Source organism: Microtus pennsylvanicus, chromosome 17 (genome assembly GCF_037038515.1).
Source record: "Microtus pennsylvanicus isolate mMicPen1 chromosome 17, mMicPen1.hap1, whole genome shotgun sequence".
Classification (NCBI taxonomy): domain Eukaryota; kingdom Metazoa; phylum Chordata; class Mammalia; order Rodentia; family Cricetidae; genus Microtus; species Microtus pennsylvanicus.
Genome location: NC_134595.1, coordinates 12,515,811 through 12,532,420, shown reverse-complemented (window position 1 = coordinate 12,532,420; position 16,610 = coordinate 12,515,811).

The following is a 16,610-nucleotide window of genomic DNA, read 5'->3' as shown; positions in this document are numbered from 1 at the left end:
TTTCCATTGCCAGCTGCTAATAGACCTGCCTCGCTGGGAGATACACACTGAAAGCCAGCAACCACCAGAAGCCGAGGTCAGCTCTGTTCTTCCGTCTGCATCTGCTTTGCTGATGCTTTGTCTCAGTCCACTGGCAGCATTATCTGCAGTTCTGGGAAATCCTTGTTATTCCCTGTCATAGGCATAGGAGAGGCAGAGAGAAATTAATCACAAATTTTGGTCAAGTGTCTCCAATCCTTTGAGCTTAGGCCCCATCAGGAAGGCGATGCTGGGTTTCCTTTTGTGCGGTTTTCGAAAAATCAAACAAACTCATCTCAGTGGCACTAGGAGTTCTTTCTGTGTGGAAGGCAGAGCAAAGCAGCTTGAGGACCATTAGGTGGACTTAGGGCTTTGCCTGTCTCCGCCTACATCTGACCCACACACTTAGCAACATTTCTGAGTCAGAATGTTAGCAAAGCTCTCATGCACTCAATTTTTAACTATATTTGGCTAAGTTTCTTGTGAGTTGCCATGAGGAAATAAACAAACAAATGCAGCCCTCTCGATTTTCCACCTCCACACACCACTCCCAGTAGACCCAGAGAGCCGGGCACAAACAGTGACCCTTTTCCTGAGACTTCCTTCCTCTCTGCTACCCACTCTGCTTGGCAGACATGTAGACCAGGACCTCAGCGCTGGGTCATCATGGAAAAGAAGGCTGGGGGATGGCACCGGGAACACTGGATTCTTGTGCTTGGATCCCTGACTGCTTGTCCTGGGCTCCTGCCTGCAGTCTCGGGAGCCTGAGGCCAGACCAGACCTGGCCGTTGTGGAGAAACAGAGTCTGGCAATTCAGGTCCTGCGCTGACTGATGGACTCCTCTACATCCTGCTTCTATTCTGGCAACTGGCCTTCTGCTCTGACCTGTGACCCAGCTGCGTGGTTGTCTTGTCACCTTGGACTTCTGCTCTGGACTGAATCTCACTTTGTTCAGACTTTGGCTGTTTCAATAGGAAAAGCAGAATTGTCCAGGTAAAAGCATTTATTGGCAGGGAAGATACTAACTTAACAGCTGCAGGAGGATTAAAGTAGGGAAGCTTAATTTCAGGAGTATCTAGACCTCTCTGTAGCTCACTTCAAGATGGTTTTTTTTTGACTGTTTTCTTAATGAAGATGTCCATGGTCCCTGGAGAGCCAAGCTGGGGAGCCTGGCTGTATTTACAGACATTTACTACTGAATGCATCAACTCTGGTTCACGCCACCTCATAAAGAGCTAGCCCCTGAGAGTCCCTTCAGTGAACTGGAGCCGTTCCTCAGGAAAGGGCAGGAATGAGTACCAGCCCCAATTGTGCTGTTCGTGTGTTATTCTTGTTCTTTCCAGCCTCCCTTAGAGCAGCATGTACCTTGGTTCCCTCCAGCGCGGCTGGCATATCCTTAGAGCTTATCCCCAGAGTCTGGATTTTAAATAAAGAACCCTGAGCAAAGGAGGAACATACAACTGGGGAAAACCCTTAATGAAGAAGACATGCTCATCCTCAGAGCTACAGATCCGGCCAGAAGCCTCCCTGGTCTTTCTCAGGGCTGGATCCATGTGTCAAACACATGCCGAAGCGAGGCAGCGATGTCACACGCCTTTAATCCTAGTGGCTGTGCAGACCTCTGTGAGTTTGAGGCCAGACTGGTCCATAGAACTAGTTCTAGGACAGTCAGCACTACACAGGGAAACCCTGTCTCAAAAAACAAAACAAAAACCAAGCAAATGGACAAACAAAGCGAAAAACAGATGACCCCACATTGAATGCAACCAAAATTCAGAGGAAAAAATCTGAAAGGATTTTCTTTTTTTTGGCAAAGGTCTACCTTCAGCATGACACTTCAATGACTTTTTCCTCAATGAAAGATCCTGGGTTCTGTATTTTTTTTAATTTTTTCCTGTTACCTTTCTACAGGAATAAAACCAACCCGATAGTCTGAAAAACCTGGTCTCTCAAACACAGTATGGTAAATCTAGCATTTATTTCTTGGGTTGACACATCTTGTAGTAGGAGATTTATCCTGTTAGCCAAGGCTATGATAGCTGTGATTTAGGTCTTGTCTGTACTGACGTGACTTACTGCCATGACTCCTATGTTATAATGGGATTCATCATCAACACGTATTGAGGGCAAGGGAGTGATCTGCCAGGCTCCGTGGATGGGCATTTGTACTGAAGTTGTCTGGTTCATTATGTAACACAAATCATTTGGAATTCTCTTGGGAAAGCGCTTGGCCAAATATGCTTGTCTAACACTGCTCCTCATCATTTTGCAGACCCAGAATGCGGAGTACCTTGTTATTGATTCTAAGAAGATATAGGAAGATTCGTTTAGCTCTGTATAACCCACTACTTCTCACACCTGGTGAAAGGTGGAACCCTTTCCTCACCTGTTCACATCCGGAAGAAGTAGCTTTAGTAGAACATTCTAAGGAAGTGATGGCTTACTTCAGTGTCCTGACCTAACGATGGAAATGTTATCAGTCTGCTTAATAGATGAGAAGACAGACCCATCTCACTGGACTTGACCCAGCTCTGGCTGACACTGATTGGCCTATGGGAGACTCTAAAGCAGAAACACAGCCAAGACATCTTTTGATTACCAGCTAACACAAATGATCTGATTATGGTAAGGTGCTTCATTTGGTCAAATTTCCCCTTTGCTAGAGACACAAGCTCTATCCTTTTGCTATTGTCTCATAATTAAAGCAAGGGCAACTGATTTTCAAGGTTCTTTTTGCCACTTTCTTTGTTTAAAAGAGTTACGTTTTTATGATATAAAAGTCTCTGTCCTTTCACTAGGAAGAGTGTCCACATAGCTGAATGAACATATCCCACCTGTGACATTGAAACAGGGCAGTCTAGGGACAAATAATGAAAAAAATGAGGCACAGAAACATACCCTTTTTAAGTATTTTCTCTTTTGCAATGTTGCCTTCCTTTCTATGTACCATCTCTACTGCCTAATCCCAGCCCCTCTCCACTCTCTCCTCTCCCATCAGAATAATACAGCCATTCTGTGGTCCATCGTTGGAAGTACAGAGACAAGGGACTTGCTTCTGTTTTGAAGGACTCCAGTAGATGAAATAAATGTTTTTTTTTCTGATAGAAATAGTCAGTACATATACTAATAATATTTTATGCCATCATATGAAGAAGAAATGGGGACAAAACAGAACAAAGGAGCAGACACTGAGTTTGGATTTGGCACTTCTCTGTGTCTAGCTCTCCAGGTACTGAAGCTTGTTTTTTCACATCTACAAGTTGGCAGGGTGAGTTCTCCCTGAGTTCATGGGCGTATGGGAAAAAATACATTAGGAAGTCTAAAGGAGGTAGCACAAGAGTCAACAAGTGTATAATAAAATGTCTAGTGATAGTGGAGAAAAGCACTCTTTCCTCCTCTAGGTGTGTAATTACTTGTCACAACACAGAAGCAGAACAGGTTTTTCCTTATCTCTCAGTTTGAAACACACACACACACACACACGTATGCGCGCGCACACACACGCTTGCACACATACATGTGCACACATGCACACACACACGTGCATGTGCGCACACACACCATGTACACCCTGTAGTTTCAAAATTGACTTGTTTAAAACAATGTTGCATGATGGAAGCCTCTGATCTGCCTAGAGTGGATCTGGTTAGGAAATCACATTGTTTACTGAAGTGAGGTCAGAGGTGAAGAGTCAGATAGGGTAGAGTGGAATAAGATTCAGTCAGGAGTAAAGCTGGACCAGACCTAGGGACCACAGTCCTGCAAGGCTTAAGTGGTTCTCTACAAATGGATCTCAGTAGTTTTGGTTCTGCATAGAACATTCTTTGCCCAGCTAGTCAAATGTTGCTTTACAGGAAAATCCTCTTTTCCATTAGGTGAAAATCCCAACCCATATAACACAGAGACCCCAAGGCCCAACTTGTGGGTAAATATTTTATTTGGAGTCATTTTCTATTGTCGTAATCGCCACAAACTATTACTCTCAGGGTATTTTTAGACCTGAGATGCTGGCCTGTTTTCAGTAGTGAGCATGCTATGTGCAGTATGAAGTGCTCACCATGTGTCAGGCACTCGCTGGAGGATGTCACGGAATCTTGACTTCACTGAGCAGCCACATGAGGAGCCCAGGATCCTCTTGGTTTCTGCCTTCCTCCTGTCCGGGCATCTAATGTTTCTGCTGGAGGGAGCAGATCTATCTGCTATTTTCTGGCACTGCATTCTTGCTGCATGCCAGAGATGCCCTTGACCTGCTGAGATATCCTAAAGTGACAAGGCCTTTTGTGATTCTGAGGGCAGCAATCCTATGGACCGCAAGGAGGGCAGAAGGCTGGCTTCCGGAAACCAGGTGATCGACTATGAAAAGTCCCGACAAAGGTGCTTCGCTCGAAAGGACCAGATTAGTAGAGTCCCTGGAAGAGGCCAGATATTTCAGGTGGATTTGTGAATTGCATTTTCATGCGGCTGGGTGGAAGAAGTGGCTGACTGATCAAGAGGACCTACTGATCTTGCAGAGGATCTGAGGCCAGGCCCGAGCATCCCATTGGGGGCTCAGAGCCATTTCTAACTTCAGCTCCAGGGGGGTTTCTGCACTTCTGGCATGTGCCTCTACTCATATGTATAGATCCTCCTTCTCATAACATCACTAAATAAAAATAATTTAGAATTTTTTTTTCATGCAACTAATGAAAATTGAACTTTCACTGGAGGGAGCATTCTAAGTGAGCAGATTGTTCCCATTAGTCCTTGGTATATCTTTCTACAACCATCGTTGTTCCCCCTCCCCAAATCAAGATACCTGGGAAGCTAGTGAGTAAACATGGAACCCTTGTATGATCATCCAGCTCACAGGGAGACTGTGCAAAGGACCCCTCATCCTCCTCCTCAGTTGAAGACCTTTCAAGAGGCAAGCATGCCCCAGGCTCTCACATTTGAATTTGTGTTTCTGGATGCAGCTAGAAGCCAGCTAGAAGCACATTGCCAAGTTTTCTTCTCAGCATCTAGGTTTTCTCAGCGAGCCTTGCCCTTGTGCTGATGGATGACTAGCTCGTGGTATCAACTCAAAATGATGTTTAACAAGTTCAACTTTAAGAGGGTTCGGTGAAAAGTATCAAGCTGAATCTCTCCAGATTGCGTGGGGGTGAGAGTGAGGAAGAAAAGGAGAGGGGTTTGCAGCCTTTGGAGGTCAAGGATTTATTGTTCATAGACAATGATGACTCCATGCTGTTTTAGGAGATTCCAGGACAGCGGTGAAGAATGTGCCTGTAACTGTTGGGTGTGGGCCTTAGGTGCTCACGATTGTGTTGGGAGCAGGGCAGAGAAAAGACCCTTTCCTGGCCACCTGTACTGTCTTGGAGGCTTAGGCTCCTTGGCTCTGGCTGAGGTAATAATGCAGGGAGAAGTAGGGAAGCATGATGGGAAAAGGCTAACTGAAATCAAATTCTCTTTCAACTCAAAAATGTAGAGTGAGCCGTGTGTGTGTTGACTTAGACAATGAAGAAAATGATGTTGGTTTTGTGCCTGTAGTGCCAAGGGAAAAGTGCCAAGGGTATTTGCCTTGTAATCCTCGCCTCAGATACTGTTGGGTTGACTCAAAAGATTTGTGCATAGGGCTTGCCTACTAGCTAGCCTTCTAGTCTACCAGGACTGTTCATTAACTATCTTTCTTTCTCTACTAACTCAACTCTATTTAAAGTCAATGTCAACTCCCAGTGCCATTCCTGAGCCTTGAGATAAGAAAGAGGACACCAAGAAGTATGTGCCGTCCCCCTCCTTTTTCTTTAAGGTTAGTCCTTAACTTTGGCTACAAATTAGAACTTGGGAGGCCTTGGAAAAGTCTCTGTTCATGGGCCCAACTCCCAATCTAGCAATCAGAATCTCAAGGAGTAGAATCCAAACAAAGGAGATTTTGAAATTTTTCTGTTGTTTTAATAGCCAATGAGAGCCACTAGTCATAGACAGTGAGAGCCATTGGCCATATCCACTAGCTGTTGGTCATGGCCAGTGAGAGCCTTTGTTCTGGGGCACCCAGCTACAGACTATAGTTGTTCTATAATTCAGAACTGGAGACTGTGCTGGGATGGTTAGAAACTCACTAAGCTGAGAGGCAGGCTGTCTTTTAAAGCCTCGATATTAGCATTCTAAAAACAAGAAGTTAGCAGACATAGGTGCTTGACCCTAAAGAAAAAAGAAAGGGCCAGTCAATGACTGAGGGCCTGAGGGTTGTCCGGTTTGACAAAAGGACATAAAGGGAATTTGTCGTCTCTTGGACCGTGTACAGCTAGCAATGGTATCTAAAAGTCGAGACTGAAATGAATGATTTAGCCCTTCAGGGAGATTCTTGGCAATGAAATCAATTTTACCTATCCTTTCTCTGCATAGTCAGCCTGAGATGGTCAAACCTCGGGAGTAAAACTGACATAAGAAGCAGAAGCAAAGAGAAAGTTCTGATCTTCACTATTGTGCTGCTGATAAAACCCAAAATTGATTGAGATGCCCCTTGGGAAGACCGAAGCCAACCTAGGTCTTGTTGCTGCAGAGTGTTGTAATAATTTCCTTCGTGCGTCCTGCTCAGAAGATTCGTAATCTGCATTTAATGAGCCTTCAGACAAGGGATGGAAGTGTGCTGTGTTTTTCTCTTTCTAAAGCTGCTTCTGGATAAAGATTCAGGGGCCACATTGTAGGCTCACAGTTTATTTTTCCTTGGGAAGTTTTGGTCTTGTGCTACAAAGACATGGCAGCCTCAAGAGTCTTTCTGTTCTTTGTATAACAGGTTAGCCCCCCAAAGGCTCCAGTTTATATCTGTTACCCCAGCTTAATTACCAATAGGCTACATTTTCATATAAATGTGTGCTGGGTCACCCTGCTCATCGTACACTGGACCTCTGGGCCTAGAAGGCAGACCTGTGCTCCAGGGATTTCTCTTCCTGCTAATGAGCTCTACACTCTTAGACACTTGGTTTCTTTTTTGTTAAGTAAAGGAGATCTAATCCAGGAATCTGAGCTCTTACCTCCTGACCAGGAAATAATACCATATGCAAATTTTTGTATGGCTTTTGTACATACACCAGTATGTGCGTCTTTGTATATATTTTCTTCTGCAGATGGTTTTGATAGCTGTCATTATATTTTCAGAGCTTCATGATTACAGAATGGTAAAGACTCACAATTAAATGAAATCTGCAGAACTCTTCACTTCTGCCGATAGGAAGCTTTTTAAAATAAAACTTAGAAGCCAGTTAAAATGTTGTGCAAGAATATTTCCACAGTGAAAGTTACACCATAATTGATTTTCCATACATCAAATAAATAAGTGGAATCTTACTTTTAAAAGACAGGCAGCCTACATCTTGCAATGACAAAAGGACTCTCCAGTGAGACAGATAGGACCTGCAGCTGGGAATACAGAGGTGTCTCCTGTCAGAAGAGCACAGGAAGGCAGGAAAGGGCCATCCCCTAGCAGGAAGCATGAGTCTCTGTGATTCATAAGAAACCCCCTAAAATGTCCTGAGCTTCTTAGGTTAGGTGGATAGAAAAGACAATAGACAATAAAGAGAGAAGTAGTTATAGATTAAAAGAGAAGATGGTGAGCGAGGGGTCTGTAGAAATGTTTTCTGCTTTGCCATTTAACTGCTGCGTGATCTTGAGTAGATGACTTTCTTTGGCTGTAAAACCAGAATGAAGGACCTGCATTATTTGAGCCCCAGTTTGCTCATTTCAGATCATTTTCCCCTTTGGTTGAGCCTGATGGAATCTTCCCATTCTCTCTCTCTCTCTCTCTCTCTCTCTCTCTCTCTCTCTCTCTCTCTCTCTCTCTTTCCTTGGAATTAGCTAATTTGTCAAAGGATTTGAAGACCATATCTTTTTCATAAATTATATTTGCTGGGCATTATGGCACAGGCCTGTAATTCAGGAGTCTGAGGCAGAGAGATTGCAAATTCATGGGCTGCCTGGACTGTAGAGTGAGTTCAAGGCCAGTGTAGGCAAGTTAGTGAGACTATCTCAAAATAAAAAGGTTAAGCTCAAGGAGAGAATGTTTGCCTTGCCTTCCTAAGCCCTAGACTCAGTCTCCAGTATCACAAACGACAGCTGGCCAAGGCCTTTTTGCTCCAGCCTCTTATGCCTTGGTGGTTTGAAGATCAGTAAAGGATGTCCTATGAGATTTTAACTTTCCTAAACTTTAAACGTCAATCATCTTTTTCTCTCTTTCCCTACAATAAATCATGCATTTCCAGTCTTTTGAATATTCACATTCTTGAAAACTGACAAAAGCTGTAGTTGCTGCATGCACAGTAAAGACTATATTTAAGAAAGCATGGATTTTGGTGTTTGGAAGGTGGCAATTGGTCATCATATCAGAGATTGTTTTCTTTGCTTCTGATCTGGTGGAAAGACAGCTTCTGTTTTAAGTTCCTCCTCCCTCTCTTTCATGCTCTCGCCTCCCTGGTGGAGCAATTCCAAAAGGAAATGCTGATGAATCACATAATGTTAGGGGAACTCCAGGAAGGGAAACCAGAATTTGTTGATCCACCCCCTCATTTTTCAAAGGAAATGATTGTCTGGGTCTTTTAAGTTGATTGCTTTGGGATTGGTGGAGACAAGATATCTAGGTTGTTCAACCACCCCAACATGGTGTCTGCTATAAAGTTCATTCATCATTTTGGCACATTTGCTTTGGTGAATAAACGCCAACCAGTTGAATTCCTTCTGATGATATATGGAGGCACAGGAAATTTGGGGGACAGAGATGACTTCTAGACACAGCAATCATGACATAACTTTTGGTAGAATTCATTCTCTTGGTTTAATTTATGCACAAAAGAGGGAAGTCTAGAATACAATAGATAACTGCCATAAAAGTTAAGTGGGTGAGGGAAGAATTCTGTTTGTTCCATACTGGTTACTTTCCACCCTTTCTCATCTTTTATATATGATATATGTTATCTACTAAACAGTTATGAAGGAGGAGGTTGTACCAGGTATTTTAATAAAAGATTTTTTTTTAGCATGTTGGTGAAATAAAAGGAAAAAAATTTAAAAAGATGCAAAACCAAACAAGAAGGGAGAAGACAATCCAGGGTTTAGTGGTACCACATGCCACTGCCAAGAAGGGATGGAGAGAGCAGGAAGCGTTATTATAGTCGGGAAACTGGGGCATTAGGTGCATGAATACAAAGAAGTGGGAGTATCAGCAGGTGCTTGGAATGGAGATGGATTATGTGGAATATCCCTCTGTATGCTGTGAACATGTTTAGCTACCATGTTTAGCTTAATAAAGAACCTGATTTGGCCAAGAGCTAAGCAGAATAGAGCCAAGTGGGAAGACCAAGCAAAGATGCAGTAAAAAAAAAAAAAAGGAAGAAGAAGAAGAAGAAGAAGAAGAAGAAGAAGAAGAAGAAGAAGAAGAAGAAGAAGAAGGCGGCAAAGTCTGGGAGACACCAGAAGCCACCAGAGGAGTAAGATGCCAGAGCATTACTGTTAAGCCGTGGGGCACATGGCAATACACAGATTATTAGAAATGGGTTAATTTAAGTTGTAAGAGCTATTTAATAATGAGCCTAAGCTACTGGCCAAAAATTATGATTAATAGTAAGCCTTAGAATGATTATTTAATAAGCAGCCATGGGGACCAGCAGGTGAGATAAAAACTGGTTCAGTGGGACTGGGAGAGAAAGAAAGAAAGAAAGAGAGAGACAGAGAGAGAGAGAGAGAGAGAGAGAGAGAGACAGAGAGACAGAGAGAGAGAGACAGAGAGAGAGAGAGAGAGAGAGAGAGAGAGAGAGAGAGAGAGAGAGAGAGAATTTTCTAGCTCCAGAGAGAAGAGCTCCTTCACTTGGCCAAAAGCAGGAAAGGGGGAAACACACTTTGACTTCTTCCCTCCTCTAGTTCTCCAAAGGTCCAGCACCTTTCATTGGCTGACCATAACAAAGAAAACAGTTATCTTTTTCCTTTTCTTTTTTATTTATTCTTCTCTCATATATTACATGCTGATCACAGTTTATCCTCCTCCTTTTTACCCTTTCCCTACCCCCATCTTCTTTCTCTCCAGATCTAATCTTTCTCCTTTTCCTTCAGAAAAAGGCAGACAGGCCTCCCAGAGATATCAACCAAGCATGACATATCAAGTTAAAATAAAATTAGGCACAGACCCTCATATCAAGGCTAGATGAGGTGACCCAGTAGGAAGAAAAGGGTTCCAAAAGTAGGCAATGAGTCAGAGACAGTCCCCTGCTCCCATGGTTAGGATCCCCACAACAACACCACAGGACCCAAGTCAGACCCATCCAGGCTCCTTGGTTGTTGTCACTCCAGTCTCAGTAAGCCCCTATGAGCCCTGGTTAGTTGATTCTGTTGGTTGTTTTCTTGTGGTGTCCTTGACCCATTTAAGCCAGCTGTTTTTAAATGAGACCCAAATTATTATATTAATCTTGTTAGCTCAAACTCTGTTGGCTTGGTAGCTTTACTTCTAATTTGGAAATTTGTTTTGATATTCTAATTGTTTTATGTGTAGGCTTATGTCTAAATAGCAGTCTAATGGAAGCAATTTGTCATTGTTAGGAGCTCATGATAACATGCTTCCTCCAGAAGAAGGGTTTATATGATTTACATTTGATAATAAAGATGTAGAATTTTGATATCAGGATTCACCAAGATTTTAACTGTGGGAACTAAAAGAGTCTGAGGATTACTTACAATCTGGTTTGTAAGACCATGGAGAATTCTGAACTCTGTTAAAGCAACTATTTTAGGTTGAACTGAAAAGGGGAAGAAGGTGACTTACCAATAACATGCGTACAGATTTTACTTTTATATCAGCAATATTTAATAAAATATTTAAAAATAATATCTATATAAGTTGAGTCAAATACTCATTTGCCCCTCGAATTGACTTCCTGTGTGGGTGCTCTTTTTCCGTGTGTCCTTTTCAAACAATGGGCTCTATAGCTTTTTCTGCTCATCAGCAGGAACTATTTTTGACAGATCTGAAGGTGACCTCCCCCACCCCCAGGACAGGCTTTAGCCTATAGTGAGACCAGAAACGACATGCCCCCAGACTGGGTGATGCTTTTTCTTTATCATAGATGCCTTTCTTCTAGATTCTTGCCTGTCACACATGGAAAACAAACCCCAAATCAACAGGTCTTTGCCAGTTTCTTCATTTGCTGAAGTATAAATAATATTTTAGTAAATCAGAAAAAGTAATTTTAAACCTAAAATAATCAAGAAGTATCTCAAAAATATAGGAAACAGTGCAACAGACATTTGTGCATCTAGCATTTGGCTCCAAAAACTTCTGGTATTTCCCTATCTTTCTTAGGAAAAGAATAATGTGTTACATAAATAACTGTTATAACTTCAATATTTATTATCTTTCTTTCTTTGCATATATATTTCCAACTAGAATTTGCCTTTGACTCAAGAATTATTTTAGAAAATTTAGATGTTCTAAATGCCTAAGGGTTATTTGGTATCTTTTGGGTACATTGTTGCTAAGAAGTATAGTCCATTTGTAAAAATCATTGATATTTTTTTCATTACTATTTTACAAGTATGGGTTTCTTGGCTACACATATGTCTGTGTACCATATATGTGCCTTGTGCCCAAGGAACCCAAAAGAGATCTGGAGTTACAGACGGCTGTGCGCTGCCCTGGAACTGGAGTAATAAGCAGTTGTGAGTCACTCAACATGGGTGCTGGGATTTGAACTCTGGTCCTCTGGGAGGGCAGCAAGTACTCCTATTCACTGCACTATTTCTCTATTTCTTCAAGAATTCTGGCTTGAAAGTTACTTTCCCCCAGAACTTTGAAAGTTTTATTTCATTATTATTTTTTTCCTGGTCTTTGTGGTTGCTATTAACAAGTGTACGGAGTCCTTTTTAGGAAAAGTCTCTTTTTCATTTATTGTCTTTTTTGGGTTTAAAGAAAAAATTACATTTATTTGTTTATTTGTGTGTGTGTGTGCGTGTGTGTGTACAGGTGATACGAGTGTGTGGAGGTCAGAGAACAACTTGCAGGACTCAGTTTTCTCCTTCCATTATGCAAGTCCCAGGAACAACTTGAGTACTCAGATTTGGCTGCAAGCACTCTGACCTTCTGAGCCATCTGGATGGATCACGGTGTTTTACAGGTTTGATCCAATGTGTGTAACTATAGCTTATTCCTTTTTTTGCACACTGATTCTTTGTGCACCATCTTCGATGTGAAGATTTGTGTCTCATATATATAAAATAATGCTTCCCTGTGAATTTTTGCATCCTTCAAGGAGCTCTAGGTCATTAACCCAGTTTCGAAGTGGTAAAGTCCTATATCACAAGAAAATGGTCATCCCGTTTTAAGCTTGGCATGTGCATAGGATTCTTTTTCCTGTGGGAAGCTTTCCCTCTCCTATCCTTTTCTCTGAGCTAAGATGAGCCCGGCTGCTGTTTCTCTGCACTGATAGGTAGACCTAGTTCATTTCTTCAAAGAAAGCCTGGAGCCTCTTCAAATCATCATCGCATAGAGATCTCAGCTGGAATAGTCCTTGTGTAGTGCCCACCCCCAAGGTCCTATCTGTACAAGTCATGGGTCTATTTCCGAGTCTGATATGGGCTCTGCACCATATGGGCTCAGGACCATGGTCACATCAGCTTCTACCCTGTCTTTCTGAGGCATCTTTACCGATGAGCTCAGCTGTGCATATAAAGAATTGTTGTGATTTATTCAGCACTTCTAGATATTTATCATTGAAGACATGGTACTGCAGCTCAGAGGTGTGTCTTAAAAGAGCTTATTTGTTTTTAGATGGGAAAATACAACATGTTATGTCCTGTGGTGTCTTTATAAAAATGATTAACACCTTTATAGAGCTGAGTTGTAATTATACAGTACTCAACTGTGTAATCAATCGAGTAGTTTACATGAAAATTATCTGCTCAATGGAATGCTTGGTTCCAAGACCTAATCTTTTTAAATCTCTTTTTTAAAAAATTGTTTGATTTTTATTTAAATGTGTGGCATGTGTCTTAGGATTTTTATTTTTGTGACAAAACACCAAAACCAAAAAGCAGGTTGGGAAGGAAAAGGTTTGTCTTCTACTTCCACATTGCTTTCCATCATTGAAGGAAGTCAGGGCAGGAATTTAGGGCAGGAAGTAGGGCAGAATCCTGAAGACAGGAGCTAATGCAGAGACCATAGAGGGGTGTTGCTTACTGACTTGCTCCCCATGACTTGCTCAGAATGCTTTCTTATAGGGCCCAAGACCACCAGCTCAGGGATCACACCACCCACAATGAGCTGGACCCTCTCCCATCAATCACTAAGAAAATACTTTACAGATGGATCTTATGGGGCTATTTTCTCAGTTGAGGTTCCCTCCTTTCAGATAACTCATTTGAATCAGGTTGACACAGACTCGGCAGCACAGGGTGTGTTGTGTGAGTGTGAAGATGCTCTTGGAGGCTAGAAGAGGCTTTCGGATCCCTTAGAGATAGAGTTCCAGGTGGCTGGAGCTGCCTGGGGCTGGGAACTGAACTCTGGTTTTATAAGAGTAGCAAGTACTCTTAACTGCTGAGTCATTGCTCCAGCTCCCTAAATTCTTTTTAAAATAAGCCCCATGTAGATGAAAATTTCTGTCCCACTCAGTCCCACAGCTGTTCAGACCCAAAGGAACACATAGAGACTTATATTAATTATAAAGCGCCTGGCCTATTAGCTCAGGATTATTATTAATGTAGCTCTTACAACTTAAATTAACCCATAATTTTTGCCTATGTTTAGCCATGAGTTTTCGTACCTTTTCTCAGTGAGGCATTCTCATCTTGCTTCCTCTGCATCTGGCTGATGACTGATTCTCTGCCTGGTGACTGATTCTCTGCCTTCCTCTTCCCAGAATTCTCCAAGTCTGGTTGCCCTGCCTATGCATCCTGCCTGACTACTGGCCAATTAGTGTTTTAATACAAGTGACAAATCTTTACAATGTACAAGAACATTATCCCACAGCATTACCCTTTTTTTCTTTTCAAAGCAAGAAGTCTGAATCTAATCTCTTTTGTTTAGCTTTTTTTCTGACCATTATCTATAACAAATGTAACCAATACTCTAAACAAAGACAGATATCCATAAACCACTTTGTTGGAAATGTGGCTGTCATTCTCTAGGCTACTTCCTGCTGTTTGGGTGCACTGGTAATTTTTGGGGGACCCTGAGAAAATTTAGTATTGTGGTCAAATCCTGACTGGAGTATTTTGTGAGGCTTGATCATCTCAACTAACAACCAGAAGATGTTCTGGATTCAGAACTCAGAAGAAACTGCAACAGAGGTGCTGTGAGACATTGGATCATCTGAGCCATTCACTCATATTGGACATTTTCCAGCAGTCTTCCTCAAACAAACCTTAATTTGATAGATCCATAGCCTCTCATTTCCTGTGGAAATAACAGCAAAGCCTCTTCGCCAAAGTAACATATCCTTTTTCCTAAATTTTGAAATCAAAGCATTTTTAAATTTATAGATTGCATTAATCCAGCAGCATTCATAATCAAATGCCTTTTAGCAGCTGATGTTCTTTCCTCAGCAGTCAAACAATTCAAAGACAACACAATAACATACAGTATCTGTATGTTTTCCATCTTTACATAGCTTGTTTTTTTTCTGTCTCTCTTTTTTATTTTTATTTTTTAATATTTGGTTGTTGTTTTTTTTTGAGACAGGATTTCTCTGTGTATCTTTGGCTGTCCTGGAACTCACTCTGTAGACCAGTCTGGCCTCAAACTCACAGAGATCAGCCTGCATCTGCCTCCTAAGTGCTGGGATTGAAGGCATATTCCACCATATTCAATTCTGTTTCTTCTGTCTTTATTTTTTAAAGAATTTTCTCTATTATCCTTTATTTTCTTTCCCAAGCCAATGTATATTTTTAAACATGCTGTAAGTCATTTAGAGTTTTTTTTTAATCTGAATCTGTCTTTACTGTATATCTCTATCTTTTTTTGACCATATGAGTCTTTAATCTGCTAAGAAGCATGGCTAGGATTAAAGCTGTGGCTTTGGTGACTGGCTATGCCCCATTTCTTAGATTTTTGAGAGTCTAGCTTTATGGCAGAGGAACTGGTGGGAGCCATGTTTATTGTCACAACTCTGTGGAGTTCCAAGGTTCATGCCACCACCAAGAAGCTTGCTGCTGGCTGCTCATAAACACCATTTAAGTGTTTGGTGACAGAGCCTCTTAAAAGATCTGCAAGGTTTTTGCCTCTAATGCTGGGTCAGGAAGCCTCTCATAAAGGAGCTGTGCTTCTGCTTGCCTCTAGCAAACATATCCCACCTGAGAAAATGCTGCTACCAAAAAGCCATGCTTGACTCTTTTGTGTGTGTGTGTGTGTGTGTGTGTGTGTGTGTGTGTGTGTGTGTAGAATCCCTTTTCAAGCTTTCTCAGGATTTATGTGGATGTAGTTATTCCATGGTGGGTGCCATTTGTAGACAGAAGTTTCTATTCTGCCTGGTCCTACAGCTATTCAGTTTCAAGTAAACACACAGAGGCTTATATTAACTATACACTGTTTGGCCTATTATCTCAGGTCTATTATTAACTAGCTTTTATAACTTAAATTAGCTCATAATTCTTGTCTATGTTTAACCATGTGGTTTGGTACCTTTTCTCAGTTAGGCATTCTCATCTTGCTTCCTCTGCATCTGGCTGGTGACTGATTCTCTGCTTTTCCTCTTCCCAGAATTCTCTTAATCTTGTCACCCCACCTGTACTTCCTGTCTGGCTACTTGCAAATCAATATTTTATTAAACTAATATTAGTAACAAAACTTTACAGTGTACAAGAGCATTATCCCATAGCAACCCCATCCCTCAAACTTTCAAAAACATTGTTTAAGAAATATTCTGCAGGGTTGGAGAGTTGGATCAGCAGTTATAAAAGTGTTTTGCTCTGGCAGAGGACCCAAACTTGGTTCCCAGCACCCACACCAGACTGCTCACTTCCTATACTTCAGTAGCAGAAGGAGTCAAAGCTTCCAGCATCTGCAGGTACCAGCACTAATGTATACACAGAGAGGCACATAATTTAAAATTATTAAGTAATAAACAATTTAAAAAATTGTATTCTATGTGCATATTTAAATTATATAACTAGTGTAATATGACTTGAAAGAAAGGAAACAGTTATAATAAATTGCTGCTTACTTATTTATGTTTTGTGGTCAGATTCTATGCATATTACTTTGCCTTTCAGGGCAGATAAATTGTTTGCTATGTCAAATGCATCATACAGAAACATCAACTAATAAACATGCTTTGCTCCATGTTGCTCTTGACTCTCCTAGAAATAAAGCAGCCAGGACAAGGTAAAGAAAGCCTGAGACAGAATTCTGAGTCTAGCACTAAAGTGATACAATAAGTCAAGGCCAAAAACATATGGCATGTCCTCAGAGGTTAGAAGGGATGGACATTCCTTGCCATCTGCCACACAGGGTCCAACTCCTTTGTAAAATTACTCTTTAAGAATCTGTAGTCCTATGGTACTGTAATTTTTTTTTTCAAGACAAGGTTCTACTGTGTAACCCTGGCTGTCCTTGAACTCACTCTGTAGATCAGGCTGGCATTGAACTC